The sequence below is a fragment of the Symphalangus syndactylus genome, chromosome 13 (assembly GCF_028878055.3).
Source record: "Symphalangus syndactylus isolate Jambi chromosome 13, NHGRI_mSymSyn1-v2.1_pri, whole genome shotgun sequence".
Classification (NCBI taxonomy): domain Eukaryota; kingdom Metazoa; phylum Chordata; class Mammalia; order Primates; family Hylobatidae; genus Symphalangus; species Symphalangus syndactylus.
In genome coordinates, this window is record NC_072435.2 from 81916992 (window position 1) to 81933608 (window position 16617).

Consider the following 16617-nt stretch of genomic DNA (forward strand, 5'->3'; position numbering starts at 1 on the left):
AGTTTATTTCTCTCACATACAATTTTCCACATAAACAAGTGGTCCAGGGCAGCTCTACTTTATGTCTTTATCTGGATACTCAGGTTCGCAATAACTTCCACTCACTTCAAAAAGCTTTTTTTTCTACTCTTTGTCCAATGTAGTAGTTACAAAACTGTCCATTCCACAACCAGTAGAAAGGAATAAAGGGGAAATTAATGACAGAGCTTTATTTTATGGAAGTATCATGAAGGTGCATGCATCCCATCTGCTCATATTGCTATAGTAGGGCTTTATCCAAATGGTCATACCTAGCTGTATAAGAAGTTTTTTTAGCTTTAGCCATCAGACCTGCTAAAATTTGGATGTGGAGGGTTCATTAGTAAAAGGAAGAAAGACATAACTATTGGTGAGAAATTAGAATCTCTGCCAATGAACAATCCTCTCACTTATTTCGTATGTATCTTTCCTATATAACAATACTTATAAATCATAGGTTGGTGGAGGCAAAGACTTTGTCAATTATCAATGGAATGAGTTTTCACTCATTTAAAGATTCTATTCAGGAGGTATATATATATATATATATGCATATATATTTGCATAAAACTTATTTGGAAGAAGAAATATATTTTAATACAACAAAATATGTAGTATTAAATAAAATTAAATGTGGATTAAATTAAATATCAATTTTAAAGGACATCTTTCTCATTACACAGTTTCTCTTATTAGAAATAACTTATTAGAAATATTGCAAGTGCTAATAAGAAATTGAATAAGATATGTGGTTTCACAGGGGAAAAATAAAAACAAGCAAATGTTATACAAAGTAGAATACATTGTCATTTTTGCCATAATGTTCTAAGAAAAATTGCGATGAGGTGAGAAAGCACTAAACAAAAAGGTGTATATTCTTAAAATCACTACAATTCCACAATTTTAATCATTGATGAACAAGCCTTATGGCTTAGGAGAAACTGGAGAAAGTAAAAATGAAATGGTGTTTCCTGGATTAGAAAGGTATTGACCTTTTGATTCTCCATTTAATTTACACTGATTGCATCAGACAAGGAGGGTAAAGTCTACAAATTGTAGCTAATGTGAGAAAGTTAAAAATAACACAGAAGTTAGAAACTAATGGAAAATAAGTTTGTGAGTTTTTTTTTCTGGACACAATCGAAATCAGGTTTCTTATCAAAGTGGTAGAAAAATAGAATGATATAAAAGGCATTAACATAGGGAAACATGCACGATCAGCAACCATGTCTTCTTTCATTCCAAGAAAAAGCTTTACTTCAAAACATCAGAGGTTGAAAAGAAAAATAAAATTTTCCATGTGGATTTTCGGGACAATATCCAAGCAGAATTACCTCTTCAAGTTAGTGTGTTTAATATCCATTCAACCTGGCCTCTTTATGGAATCTTTCTTTAGTTTAGCTATAAGAAAATAGGCTTAGAATCCATTCTCAGTAAACTATCGCAAGGACAAAAAACCGAACACCGCATGTTCTCAGTCATAGGTGGGAATTGAACAATGAGAACTCACGGACACAGGAAGGGGAACATCACACTCCGGGGACTGTTGTTGGGTTGGGGGAGGGCGGAGGGACAGCATTAGGAGATATACCTAAAGCTAAATGATGAGTTAATGGGTGCAGGAAATCAACATGGCACATGGATACATATGTAACAAACCTGCACATTGTGCACATGTACCCTAAAACCTAAAGTATAATAATAAAAATAAAAATAAAAATGAAAAAAAAAAAAAAGAAAATAGGCTTAGAATCAAAAGTCCCAGAATCTCAACAAGCAATGTCATAGTTATATGATTTAGGGCAAGGCCTTCTTTTCCCTGTATCTTTTTTTTTCTCTTAAAAGTTATATATGAAAACTCTTTGAATTTTTCTCTGGGACGCTTATTAAAGAAACTGCATCATATTGCTCTTGCGTATTGCAGTGAAAATAGGAAAATACCCGGGATAAACAGGAAGCATCTTTCAAGGTCATCAATTACTAGAACTTTTCGTGGAAGGAAGGACCATTATTGATATATGAAAATATATAAATTATAGAACATGAGTAAACATTTGCATTAAGGTGAGGTAATAAATATGTGATTGTGTTCATTTTTGAATCTTTTGCTCTTGACTTATACATGTCTTGAATCCTATGCAGTTCTTTTTTTTTTATTCTTTAAGTTCTAGGGTACATGTACACATCGTGCAGGTTTGTTGTATAGGTATATATGTGCCATGTTGGTTTGCTGCACCCATCAGCTAGTCATTTACATTCGGTATTTCTCTAATGCTATCCCTCCCCCTGCACCTTAGCCCCCGATCGGCCCCGGTGTGTGATGTTCCCTGCCCTGTTGTGGAAGACAGTGTGGTGATTCCTCAAGAATCTAGAACTAGAAATACTATGCAGTTCTTAATTGCTTCTTTTCCCTATTCCCGTTCAACTCCATTCAACTCTGAAAACTTTGTTGAATAATGTGTTTCACTGTACATTTCATGCAGAGAGAAAAGTCACTGGACACTACAAGTATTTTGATATTTCTTTTTGCCTCCTAATTTCTCCCTCATCAATGTATTTCACCAGCACTCAGTCCTGGGCTTTCTTGTCATTCTTCCCTTTACACAAATACTGTACAACACAATTTAGCTCTATTTCCACAACTTGAATGCCATATTCAATGAAACAAAATTTTATTTGTCCAGCCAAATGTATTTTTTGTCTATGATTCCTCAAGCATGCTGCCACTGAAGTAAAAGAATGTATGGCTCAGTTCACCCTAATATAAAATATTACATAACCTGCTTTTAATAAACTATATATGCTTACATTCTCCCTCTGCATTTAAAAAGACTGGCTATTAGAACAAATCCTAGAACCATGCTTCTTTGTTTCAAATCTTGTCTGTCACTTATCATTACACAGTGGAGTAAAATAAGTGTCCCCTGTTATTACTGGTACTTGAATTAAAAAGTTTTAGAAGCAGAGAACAGCAGAAAAGCTCACGAGGAGGGTTGAATTTGAATTCTGGGTCTGATTCTCACGAGTTGTGTGAGTTGGTTGAGTTTGCCTGATAAGTTTATCTAGAATCCATACTGATGGGACAGGCAAATCATTAATTTGCCTGATAAGTTTATCAAATTAATTGACTATCAAATTAATTAATTATCAAATTAATTGACTTTCTTATAAGTAGAGCTTCAGTAAAGGTTTAGGACTACATTTGAAATTACGTTATTTTTTAAAATTTTACCTGCCTAAAAATATGTTAGAAAAATTTAGTACCATAATAAAAAGTAATTGATCTTTCTGTGGTAAATCATAGCATATTATGTTACTGACAAGTTTATTTGTGTATGTATATATGTATATATACTTTTGGAAATAAGTTGAAAGTGTATTTCACCATGAAGAAAATGAGTATATTTAACAATAAAAGCATTTTGAAAAAAAACAAGTATACACCTAATTTGTGTATTTTAGAGGGTTTGGGATCGATACTAAAAATGGTAAATCAGCTTGTCAACAAAGAAGAGATACTGGAGACATGATATGCTAACAAGTATGACTCCACTTCTCAAACCCCTATGCTTTATTTCTGAATCAATATTCTTGGCTGACTCAGAAAATGTATTAAAACAATCCGTACGAGGACCAGGTTTCTGAACTGGAATATTTCAAACATGTGTGCTGGAACTTTTCACAGCATTTACCATTTCCTTGATTTACTCTCCAAAATTGATATAAGAGTTGCAGAAGACATCTTAGGGAGTACACTGAGTGTGAAAAATGCTTCGTGAGCTGGAAATATTCTGAAACCTTGTGTTTTTTTGGTGGAGTAATAGAACACAAACATCTTTTGGTACTCAGATAAATATGCTCTCAGCCAAGTGTGTCTTTGCTTTTGAAATCTGATACTTGAGAATTTAACCAACACATTTCTAATTAATTGACTTCCTCATAAATACAGCTTCAGTAGAGGTTTAGGATTACATTTGAAATTATGTTTTTTTTTTATTTTTGTTTAAATTTAGCTACTTGAAATATGGTCAAACATTTTGATTCTGACAATTTTGAAGGCCCATAATACCAGAAATGTCACTTACTTGGGTATAAGAACTATGTGTGCATTTTGTTTATATGTGAATTGACTTCTAAGAAGAATCACATCAACCAACTTTTGCATCCTAAAAGTGAGAAGCAGAAAGTGAGAATTCACTTGCCATATCTTCCATTATATTCTAATTTCAAAAAATTACCAGAAAAGAGGGCAAGCAAAGATTAAATAAAAGCAAAATCTGGCATATAAGTCAGTAAGTGGAAAAATCTAAAAGGAATCTGTAAGAAACAAAAATATAAAGCTTTGAGTAAAAACAATGTAAGTGGGGCAGAAAGTAATGGCCTTTTTCTTGTATCATAATTCTCATGATGAAATCCTTCATTATAGCATGTCTTCATGACCATAGGGAGAAATGCTCTTTCTTCAGTAGGATATATTTAAAAAGAGGAAGTAAAGAAAGGAATGAAAGAAGTAAAAAAGGCCTTAAGAGCCTTAGATAGCACTCTCAAGAATTTAACTTCAGATTATAGAAAAAAAGAAAAATATAGGAAAATTAGAAAAGTAAAAGAAATTAGGTGATAAGAAAACTGGATAACTATAGCATTGAAAAGTAACACTGTTTTATTTCATTAAAATATATTGAATTCATAAATTTCTGGCAAGTCTAATCAACACAGAAAAAAGTTAAAGAAACTTGGAATGAAAACAATTATAACTAGAGTGGAAGCAATTAAAAATATGAGAATGTTATGAGCAATACTATACTAGTAAATATGCTGGATGATTTTATTAAAAATGTGGCTGAAAAGCATAAATCGTAGAAGCATTCTAATGCTTAAACCAGGAAAGCAAATTAAAATACAGTAAAATATTTTCACTGAAAGGCACCATATTCAAGATGTTCTTTGAAAATTAAAGCACACAATAACCTAAAAACAGTGGTTCCCCAGGCTTATAGATTACTATGATTGCAGAATTTTATAAATTATTCAGTACTTTTTAAATATTCTATAAAGAACATAGCCTACTTTAATAATCATGAAGAAAGCTTATTAAGAATTTTTTCTGCCTTTAAAAGTTGGAAAGCAACATGCTTAGGTAAATTAATGATCACAACTATTAATGCAACCAAAGTTAAATGTTATTAGGTCAAATACGAGATATATGCATGCAGACAGATATAATTAACTTTTATGAAGGCATTTATGTGAAATGTACTGTTAGCATCAGGTGTTAAATCAAATATAACTTGTACCACTTCATAAATTCAGTCTCTACATGCTCAGAAAAAAATTATTTTATAAAGCAATCAATTGAATAACAGAGGTTTAAGTAAGAATTTCTCAATGGCAAAATCAGGTGGATCTGATAAAGTGTTTAGCAAAAGGCATCTTTGAAGATACTTTGTTTAAAACACAAAACTTCCATTAAGTTTCAAGAGAGACAAGCATTTAAGGACATTCTTATCCTCTTGTCTATTTGAATCATTATTTACTGGAATAATCATTACTAGGAAATATGCCTGATTCCTTTTCTTCACATGCTAACTATATGAGGCCTGACATATCACAGTAATTACTGTCAAGAGAATTACTATCAAAAGAATGATTTTCTGTGTAAAGTGTTTTCACTTAAAACAAAAAGAATAAAAGTTGTCATTAGGTGCCTATTATGGAATGATCTGCTCTGAAATAGCCTCACAAACTCTCTCTTCCACTTTATGATCTTCAGATTTCACTGATGAAATGTCATTTTTTCAAAAAGTATTTTTCTTTTTACCACTTGTGTTAAATTGTATTGTTGTTCACAATTATTCACTCCTCCGGGAAAATTATACTTTCTTGTCCAGTTGACTTTAGGTTTGGCCAAGTGACTTGTGTTTTCCAATAGTATGTGATGCAAAGGCACTTGTGTTCTTCTATGCATAAGCCTTAAGCATCTTGACCTTGTTGCCAAGTTCACATTTTCCCTCTGCCAGGATGCCTTCTAATATTCTGAATAAAAGCTGTCCTGTCAACCTGAACACCAGAGGGAAGACAACATGGAAAAGTGCCATGTTTGACTTATGATTAATGTGTAATATTAGCCATAATTAAATATTTGTTGTCTTAAACTTCTGAGCTTTGGGGTTTGATTGTTATAGTATAACCTAGCTTATTTTCAGGGATTATTACCTTATATAAAACAGCAGACACACTTCCTCCAATGTGCTTCATTTTTTATAGCACTTTTTTTCACTTAACATGTATATTTATATATTTATTATCTTTCTTCATCCATGGGAATCTAAGCTCCATATTTTCATTTGTGAATCTCCAGTGTCTAGTTCAGTTATTCTATTAATTATTATTCAGATGGAAGTTGCATGAGAGGAGGAAGAACATCTCAAACTAAGGTGGAAATTCTCCCAAAATGCCAGAGAAGAGATACAAGCTGCTGAATTAGATCAACTTCTATTAATTTTTTTAGCTGGAGGGAAAAGAAATGAATCAAAATGGGAAGGACAGGAAATTGGAGGACTAGCTTACTGCACTTGTGTAGTCTTGATCCAATCAGGACAGAGAAACTATATAGTAATTCGAACAGGGCAAGTTTAATATATAGAAACATTAAATATTAAATAGGTTTGGAGTAATGAAGTGTAGGATAGTAAGAGGAAAACTAAATAACAAATGTAAGAAGCAGCCAGAAGTACAAAACAATAACAAAAAGAACTAGGGTTGAGTTAGAAAGATCAGAAAAGAGATTTAGCTCCTCTCTTTTTCCCCATCCATGGCTGACTTTTAGAACTCATTGGAGGTTATGGTTCTGACTCCCTGCATGGCAGAGAAGTCATTGTGGTTCTGCACCTGTGGAACTTGCTGAAAATATGTCCTTTAACAGAAATATGTTGACTAAATAGTGTCTTACTATGGCATTCTACTACAAAACCATCCAAGAAGGTTTGCTGCGGGAATTAAATGCTAGTCTCTATAAACTGCAAGAGCAGGGTGATTAAAAAAAAAAAAAAAAAAAGCTACCTATATTAGCATGTCAGAACAAGGAAGCAAAAATTCTTTTCTCTTGCAGTGTCTGTCCAGCACCCTCTATTTACACAGCTTAAAGTCATGCTAACAAAATAAAATAACGTGTAGATCTTAGATTTACTTTAACAGATCAGACAATGCACTATGAAGTTGGAGCCTAGAGGCAGTAAGTTGATAACTGACATACCAGACAAGAGACCTTGATGATCATTCCAAAGAAGTGAAAAGGGAGTGTAATACTTTTGAAAGATGTAGAGCCATTAACAAAGTAGATTGACAGGATTTGATAACAGATTGCGTATGTGATTGAAGAAGAAGGAGAAGTCAAGAACCCCTAGATTGCACTGTGGATGATTGATGCCTTGGAATGTGGAATTCAGAAAGAAAGCAATCTCCTTCTTTGATACTACAAAAAAAAAAAAAAAGATTCAAAGAGATTTTCAGGGAATGAAATTAGTGAGTAACATTTAATTCAATACATCAAATTAAAGATATACATTAAATATCTGTATGGAAATGTCCTCTGGGTAATTGAATATAAAGATCTAGCGTTCAGGAAAGAGATCTAACCTGGGATATAGATTTTTACATTTTCCACAAAATAATTATTAAATATTTCATATAGATGCTAGCAGAGAATTGCTAGGTAACATAATAGAAACTGGATGATATCAGCAAAAGTGAAAAGCGAAGGCTGCTAAGGACAGGTACCCTAGAGGACACTAATACTTAACGGTACCCTTTTATTCCCTTGGCTTCTGTCAGTTAGGATGTTTAATACCATTTATACTCTTAGCAGGGTCAGCCCTTATGTAGCACAGGGAGGGTTTATTCCTAGTTGGGACATTCTATATACCATCTTTTTCTGATTTATAGCAAACCATAACATGCATGCCTTATCCATATGTAGACCATGAATTTTAAAAGCAATTTCTCATACAATGAGTGAATGATGTAAGCTGTCAGGAAGCAACATCATCTCAATAAATCAAGAGTGACATCTGCATGGTGATTCATAGCCCTGGGTAGAATAAACTGGCTCTCTAAGGGTAAAGTTTCTTGGGTAAACATTCTTAAATGAGTTAGCATATCCTCTGGGGAAGTCAGAGAGCTGTGGTTAAAATGTTTATGGGTAAGAAGATCTACAGTCTCCCCTTGATAGCTTGGATTCTTTCCATATTACCATCACTGTAGTCACAGTTGTGTTGATATTTATAAAGGCAAAAAATGTAAAGAAAACCAAAAGAAAGGAAAAGGAAAAAGCCAAATAAAAAACTGAGTATAAAAAAGATTAGATTTTAATAAATCACAATTTTCAAAATAAAATAAAAAAGAAATATTAAGGCAAATAGTTTTATAAGAGTAAACAAATAAAAATAAAAATATATAATCCAAGATAAAAGTTAAAGCAATGAGATTTAAAGTAAATATTACAATAAATAAGATATATATTTAAAATTTAAAAATTCATCTTAATATCATAAGGTAAAATATAAATATGAACCCATCAAATTAATAATCAAATAACTACAAAATATAAAACTACATGTTTTTTAAAGCTAGTAAAACATAAAATTTATTTTTTAATGAGACTAGAAAACATTAGTTGATGAAATAAATAATAAGGACGTAGAAGGTATTCCAAGGTGAGTTAATAAAGCATCTTGAATGAGAGATTGTCCAGGTACAACTGAAGCAATCAAACATAAACAGGGACTGGGCGTGATGCTCATATCTGTAATCCCAGCACTTTGAGAGGCTGAGGTTGGTGGATCACTTGAGGTCAGGTTCGAGATCAGCCAACATAGTGAAACCTTGTCTCTACTAAAAATGCAAAAATTAGCCGGGCGTGGTGGCGTGTGCCTGTAGTGCCAGCTACTCGGGAGGCTGAGGCACGAGAATTGCTTGAACCTGGGAGGTGTAGGTTGTAGTGAGCCGAGATCGTGCCACTGTGCTCCAGTCAGGGCAACAGAGCAAGACTCCATCTAAAAAAATCTTAATAATAAATAAACCAAAAACAGAAGCAGGGCAGGGATATGTACTCTTCTGTATATTTAGTTTCTAATGTGCAGTCCACCACGTTGGACTAACCTAGCCTAATTACACTGAAGAATGGCATCTAATCTACTTTTAATTCTAGCCTTCATTTTGAGTCAGGAAGACATGAAGACCCCTACTCCCAGTGACCTACTAATACTTAGGCATCAATGAGTCCAAGTCTCTCAGAAACGTTAGCATGCTCAGAAAATCAGAGCAACAGGAGATTAACTCATGTATCCCATAAGTCATTGTTTTATATTGAATACAATCACAAAATTATATTTGGAGGAAAAAAAAGTTAAAACTCGAATTTAAAATCTAAAATCTTAGCACACAGTCTTGAGACATGGCTTGGGGTGAAAAATTCATATGTGTTTATTATATATTTATCTCAGAATAACTTGAAGAATAATCTCCCTATGAAGATTATAGTCACAGAAGTTTAGGCAATGACCTGTGTGTGTTATCAACGCTTGGTTCGTATTTCTGCCATTACTTAATAAATCCTAGGAGCATTTGTAATATAGAATGAAACAAATAATTTTGTAATTACAAAGTTGTGGGTTTGAATCTCAGTTCTATTCCTTACTGATTGTGATTTTTTTCGTGTCTCAGATCCTCAGACCTCTAATATGTAAATGATAACAGGCTGCAACTTGTAGGGCTATTCAGAAGATTAAAAATGGATACAAAACATCTGGCATAGTGTATGACAGAGTGGATGGCAGCTCTCATTTGTGTTGTTATACTTATAGCTACTGAGTTTGCACTGCTCTAAATCAGCATTACTCTTTAATCATAAACTAATTTGATCACTAGTAAGGTTTTGAAAGGCCACAAGTAAGCCAATTAACTTCATTAATTCATGTCAAAAAATGAACACTACTACTCTTTCTAGAAATTTCAGTTACGTTCCCTTCAAATCACGTGAAAGTCATTAGTTAATAAAATACATATTTGTTAATTGCAGTTAAAGTAATTTCCATGCTGACTAACCCATTAATCCAAGTGTCTTTGACATTCGTACATTCTTATTCAGTAGCTAGTTTTGTCAGAATTAATTAATTAGATGACCATTCACATAAAAATAAGGGCCAGGAACTGTGGCTTACTGTTGTAATCTCAGCACTCAGCACTTTGGAAGAAAGTGGAAGGTGGATTGCTTGAGCCCAGGAGTGACCAGCCTGGGCAACATGGCAAAACTCTGTCTCTACAGAAAATACAAAAAATTAGCTGGACACAGTGGTGCATGCCTGTAGTCCTAGACACTTGGGAGGGTGAGGTGGGCGGATTACCTGAGCCCTGGAGTTATACGCTGCAGTGAGCCGTGATCTTGCCACTGCACACTAGCCTGAGTGAAAAAGTGATACCTATCTGTCTCAAAAAAAAAAACAAAAAAAAAAAAAAAAAAGAGGAAATAAAGAAAGAAAACAAAGCAAAAGTAAAAGAAAGAAAAGGAAGAAAGAAATGAAGGGGAGATGGTAGCTCAAACATGACAGTGCCAGAGTACGTGTGAAACTTAGTCATTTACCACAATAGGATTTGCCTCTAAGGTAAGAAAAGTTGTTTTAAGTGTTATTGATTTTTACTTGAAAAGGTGTCCTATTGATTTTTGCCATCTAGACCCTTAACTATGGCTTTTAGTAAACTATTCTTGTCTATAATGACAACCATGGAAAACTCAGGAACAGAAATGTGATGGTCACTGGTGGAGAAAGGGGAAAGTGAGGTTTCAAAAAATACTACCTAATAGCCCCCTCCCCTGTGCACCATATGTTATATTATTTCAGTTCTACTTACTTCTGATGGGAAAATACAAGGTTCTTCGTTTTTTTAGTGAAGCTGTGTGGTGAGTTAAAAAAAAAAACAAAAAAAAAAACTATGTAACTGAATTTGCTATTTCAAAGCTCTTATGCTTGCGGGCAAAGAATTCTTGGATTTCTGCCAACAGTGAAGTTCAAATTATTTGGAGGGGTTAGTTGTTTGACTTTCTGTATTTCTTTTAATCAGGCTTTGTTTTTCACAGCTGTCATTAGTCAGTTCTATTTTATTACCTATTGGGACTTGGCATTCAAACATTTGGAAATGCATTTATTCAGTCAGTATAAAAAACAAACAACAAACTGTTGGGATTCTGAACACTGTTTATCATCTGGCATTGCATAGTCAATTTTTTTTTTTTTTTTTGTACTTCAATGAACTACTTCTACACTGCTACCCAAGTGTAACATCTGAAGACAATGCCTTTATTTCCCTTTCTCATTTTTTCTTTCTCTTTTATACTACTTTCTCTCTCACTCTGTACTCCCCTTCCTTTCTTCTTCCTTACTCTCTCCTTTCTTTTCCTTTGCTTCTTCCCCTTTGCAAGATTCCTTCTGTCTCTTTTCATTTAAATTTGAAAGCTCAAAAAATGACTTAATTTGAAATTTCAATATTTGTGCAAAAGGGATTTGTCAGAAAATAGAATTTATTATTTTATTTGTATCAGATTTTGAGCAAAACAAAGTGAAATTGCAAAGACAATTCTGTAAACGTGGAATATATACTATATCAATGATTTATGATTTTAGTTTGTGTGGAAGCATCATAAGTTAGGGACCATCTGTAGTTAAGAATGCTACATTAATACTTTTTTCCAGCTCCATATAAAAATTTGATTTCCAGACATTGATTACTGCCTGAAAGAAGAAAAGGTTAAAGAGACAAAAAAAAGGTGCCTATTAGCTGGACAAGTTATTAACCTAAAGAAGATTAAAAAAATTTATTATTCAAATTACTAAAAATCTGTAGTTATGTGTTCTAAGGAATCCCATTAAATATATTTACTACAGAAAAAAACAATTCCAGTTTCTGCTTTGACATTTTAGTTAACTGCAAATGCCAACATTAACATGAACTAACTTTTTTTGGATAGAATCAGACACATTATTCAACTATCATAGGTCATCTAGTTGTGTTCTAATAACTGAATAAGGTTATTACATCCTTTCATGTATCAGTATCCCTCATTTTATGCTTGATGATCATTGAAGCAATGTAAGTTGCCTTCAGTCACATAGAGTAGAACAATCAATAATCTAGCCCCCTCCCCCCACCGCCTTGTTCTGTCTGGTCCATGTTGTACTTTAACATTATTAAAATTAGACAAACTGTCTTTAAGAAGATGACATTTCAGTTTATACTCAAGCTGCGAAGTTAACAATAGGATCAGCCCACAGCATAAGTAGTATAATCGACATAGGGGATACCGTATTCAGTGGAAGGCCAGCCCCGAGTGAGGTGGCAAAACATTAATGGGTTTGAAAAGCAGTCCTCTTCTCTACGATTTTCTTCTGACTGATTCTGGGAAAATGGTGAGACAACTGAAACCCATGATAGACACATGACTGTGTTGGAAAAGTTATACAACTTTTTTTTTTTTTTTTTTTTTTGAGATGGAGTTTCACTCTGTCGCCCAGGCTGGAGTGCAGTGGCGTGATCTCGGCTCACTGCAAGCTCCACCTCCTGGGTTCGGGGCATTCTCCTGCCTCAGCCTCACCAGCAGCTGGGACTACAGGCACTCGCCACCACGCCCAGCTAATTTTTTTGTATTTTTAGTAGATACGGGGTTTCACCGTGTTAGCCAGGATGGTCTCCATCTCCTGACCTCGTGATCCACCCACCTCGGCTTCCCAAAGTACTGGGATTACAGGCGTGAGCCACCGCTCCCAGCCGGAAAAATTATACAACTTTTATACAAAATATACAATATTTTAAAATTATACAATTTTATGCAATTTCAATTTTTCTTGTTTGGAATCATAATGAGGAGAGGATTTAAGAGTGTCAAAAAGAGTGATGTTAAAGAAACTGATCGTTTTCCTCAGGCAAAATTGGAGATGACTAATTATACTGCCTAAAATTGAGCCTATTTTTGCTTGCATCTTCATTTAAAAGAAAACTATTGAAACAGTTTCAAGAAGCACAAAAATAACAGAAAAATAAAACATTATATATGTGGGGCTTTTTAAGCCTCCATAATATTTCAATTCAAGAAAATAACTACATTTTTAAAGGCATATTGTTCAAAATTGTCTTCCTTTTTCACTTGGCCAATGAAACTGGAAAAGCAGTAATCAAAACTGCAATTCTTAAAACAAGTTTGATGCAATTTTGATTAAAGCACTTAAAAAAATATGAGGCATGCTTCTTCATATTGTCCTCTATTTTTGCAGACAATGTCACAAAAGCACCATTAGATTCATAGCTGGTTACAAACCTCTAATTTTTAGCTATTCTACTTAAGATCTGCACTCTGACACCATTACCCTAAGACTTTTCTATAGCTCTAAGATCACCATTGTCATTTAAATTAACATAACACACTTGAATATGATATAATAAGATTTATCTTGTGAAAGCCTCATGACTAAGAATGGACCTTTGTTTAATCCTCAACCATATGATTCCTCTTCTAATGTAATCCAGTCCTCCATTCAGCCTATTAATATTGTTGATATGTCATACTGCATTAAAAAAAAATTCTATGTGTCCACAACACTCTTTCCTTAACATCTTCTGACATTTCATCACTTGCTCTTTTGAAAAAAAAATGCAGAAAAATAGGATCTAAGTTTGCTGAGAATTATTACTTTATTAATCTTTATTTTTCACAAAATGTCATCTGCTCTGATGTGAGTCACAAAAAAATATTTCATGAAAACAACAAGAATCATAACAAAGAATTCCCTTGTTTCCCCACAAATGTTTTGCCAATTAGAAATATCAACATAGCTTTGTGCTTTAAGAATACCTTTGAGAAAAAGATTTCAAGTTTTTTTCCTGAGGTTTATGAGTTTAGCACACCGACCAATCTTTCTGACATCTTCAAATCAGATGTCCTTAAGCAGTGAAGCAGCAGTTTTTCCCTGAAACTGATATTTGGTAAACATTTATCAATCTAATAAAAGTAGTAAACAGATCATACCATAAAGATGAAAACATCTTTATTCAAATTTACTTTTATAGTACCAAAGCCCAACGCTGTCGCCAGTATCAATAGAAACTCGTGCTGAATGATTGGTTACTTAGTTGGAAAGGATATACAAGGTATGTATTTTACAAGCACTTTGACCATGTGACATGCATAAATTGCTCTATACCATTGCTGCTGCCTATTTCTTATATGAAACTTTCATGATACAAAACAGATCAGGGCATTTACATATAGTCTATAGAATATTCATGGAAGAAATTTTGTTGCAAAATATAAGGTAAAATATTAAGAGGAGGAGGAAGTGTGAAGACTGAGAATAAAATCAGGTAGATTAGCTAAGAATGAAATCAATGTGAAGACACAGAAAAGTCTCGTAGTAGGAGAAGAGGATTTGGAACATGCTTGTCACCTAGCAGACACATGCTAGATTAGGCAGAATTCACACATTAGCCAAGTACAAATGCAGGCTAACATGTAAACCTTTCAGTTTTAATTTCGAGACGGTAGGACAAATGGTCAGAAATACAGACCTAGATGGAAAATCCTGCAAATCACTAGAATTCGTACTCTTATCATCTGAACAAGCAAGCAAATCAGATTGTGACTTAAGCAAATGAAAGATTTCAATGTGTAAATAGCATCAGTTTCATAAGCCATTCAGTCTCTGTTACTATTAAACATAATGGCAAAAACCATATTTACTTTCGCACTGTCTTAATACTACTCAAATCTTTCCTTGCAATGGGAATGAAACCATAGACTATATGTAAACAAATAAGTATGGCTATATTCCAATACAAATGTATTTATGAATGCTAAAATTTGAATTTTTGCATGATCCAAACTATGATTTTCTTATGATTATATTTCCAACATTTAAAAACTGTGTAAAAGCCTTTCTTGTTTGCAGGTTGGACAAAAAAATATATGAGTTGACTTTGACCTGTGGATTGTAGTTTAGTGACCCATAGTCTAAAATATAAAATATGTGTAACAAGTGAGACTGCTTCTCTGATGCTAGAAATATGTGGAAGCAAAGTTGATTGTTTGCACAGGGATTTTCTGGTCTGAAATTTTTTCTAAGAATAAATAGCATCAGCAACTTGCTATATTCTAATTCAATTCTTTTGACACAATAGCCTATGGCTTAATTTAGTGACAAATAAAACAGCTTAAATTACATGGATAGATTGTGCATAATATTACTTCTATATCTTTGTATCATGATCCAAGTACTATTATAAAGCTATCTTAATTTTGTTCCCAAGATGGCAGATTAGGGGCTTTTAACATGCCTCAGCCACTTGGAAATAGCAAGATAACGCATAAAGATCAACTCTGTGAGCTTTAATTCAAGAAGGAAATCAGGAATCTACCAGAATCATGATGAACACCCCAGATTTCAGGAAGGAAGATGCTGGCAAACAGCCCCTGTGATGGTGTCTGGCAGATAAAAGTTAGTGAAGTCCCAGTACATGAGAGAGGAAGAGAGAATCCCCCTGTGACTCACCTTTCCACCTGGGATTCGGGCAATCCACGAGGAGGAAGGGCTCTTTGTTTCTCCCAAGACCTGAAGGTAACTTGGAAGAGGGATGGAGACGTTATAAGGGAAAGACACTGGGAACAGCTGCAGACATTTTCCCAGACCGTGGACCAGGAGCAGCACACCATTTTTAATCTGTGCACATACACTGTCAGCCATTATTTTGTGTGACCCGGAAGAGTGGCTGCACAGGCATTTTAGTTTCAAGCCAGAGATAAGAGTGCCTGCTCTGGAGCAGGGTAGGGGCCTCCACAGCCAGAACTGTGGAAAGTGCCTCAGCAGTAGATGGTGGAATTGTGCTCTCCCCTTTCACAAGCCTGGAGCAAGAGAAGAGCTACTACAGCTGCAGTTTCTCCTAGATGCTGGACTTGCAGCCAGATCCAGCTTAGCGAATTACAACTAGTCTGTGTGTGCCATTGCTTGGTGCTCCAGGCTGCTCCCCTTAGGTTGTGTTTAAGCAGGGCCCTCTCTGCTCCACCCCCAGACAGAAATCCAGGCATTTGGAGCACCTACTTTTCTGGACCAGCAGCCTGAGCTGCCTCACCCTTTCTAACATAGATCATGGTACAGATCTTCGCCATGATCTTCAGGCAGAACTCCAGGTATTTGGAGCACTTGCTTGCCCGGACCAACAACCCAAGCCACACCACCTTTCCTGTGCGGAGATTGTGGTGCAGGAAGACAGTTTCTGCTCTATGCCCAGGTAGATCTCCAGGCATTCAGAAAACCCATTCATCTGGTTCAACCACTTGAGTTGCCCCACCCTTCCTGGACCCAGATCTTAGTGCAACAAGGCCTTCTCTGCTCAATGCCTAGGAAGATTCTCAGGCATTTGAAGCACTTGCTCACCTGCAACAGCAGAACGAACAGCTCCACCTTTCCTGTGCAGAGATCCAGGTGCAGGGGGCCCTCTCTGCCATAAGCCCAGTCATATCTCCAGGCATTCGGAGCACCTGTTTGCCTCGTTCAGCAGCCT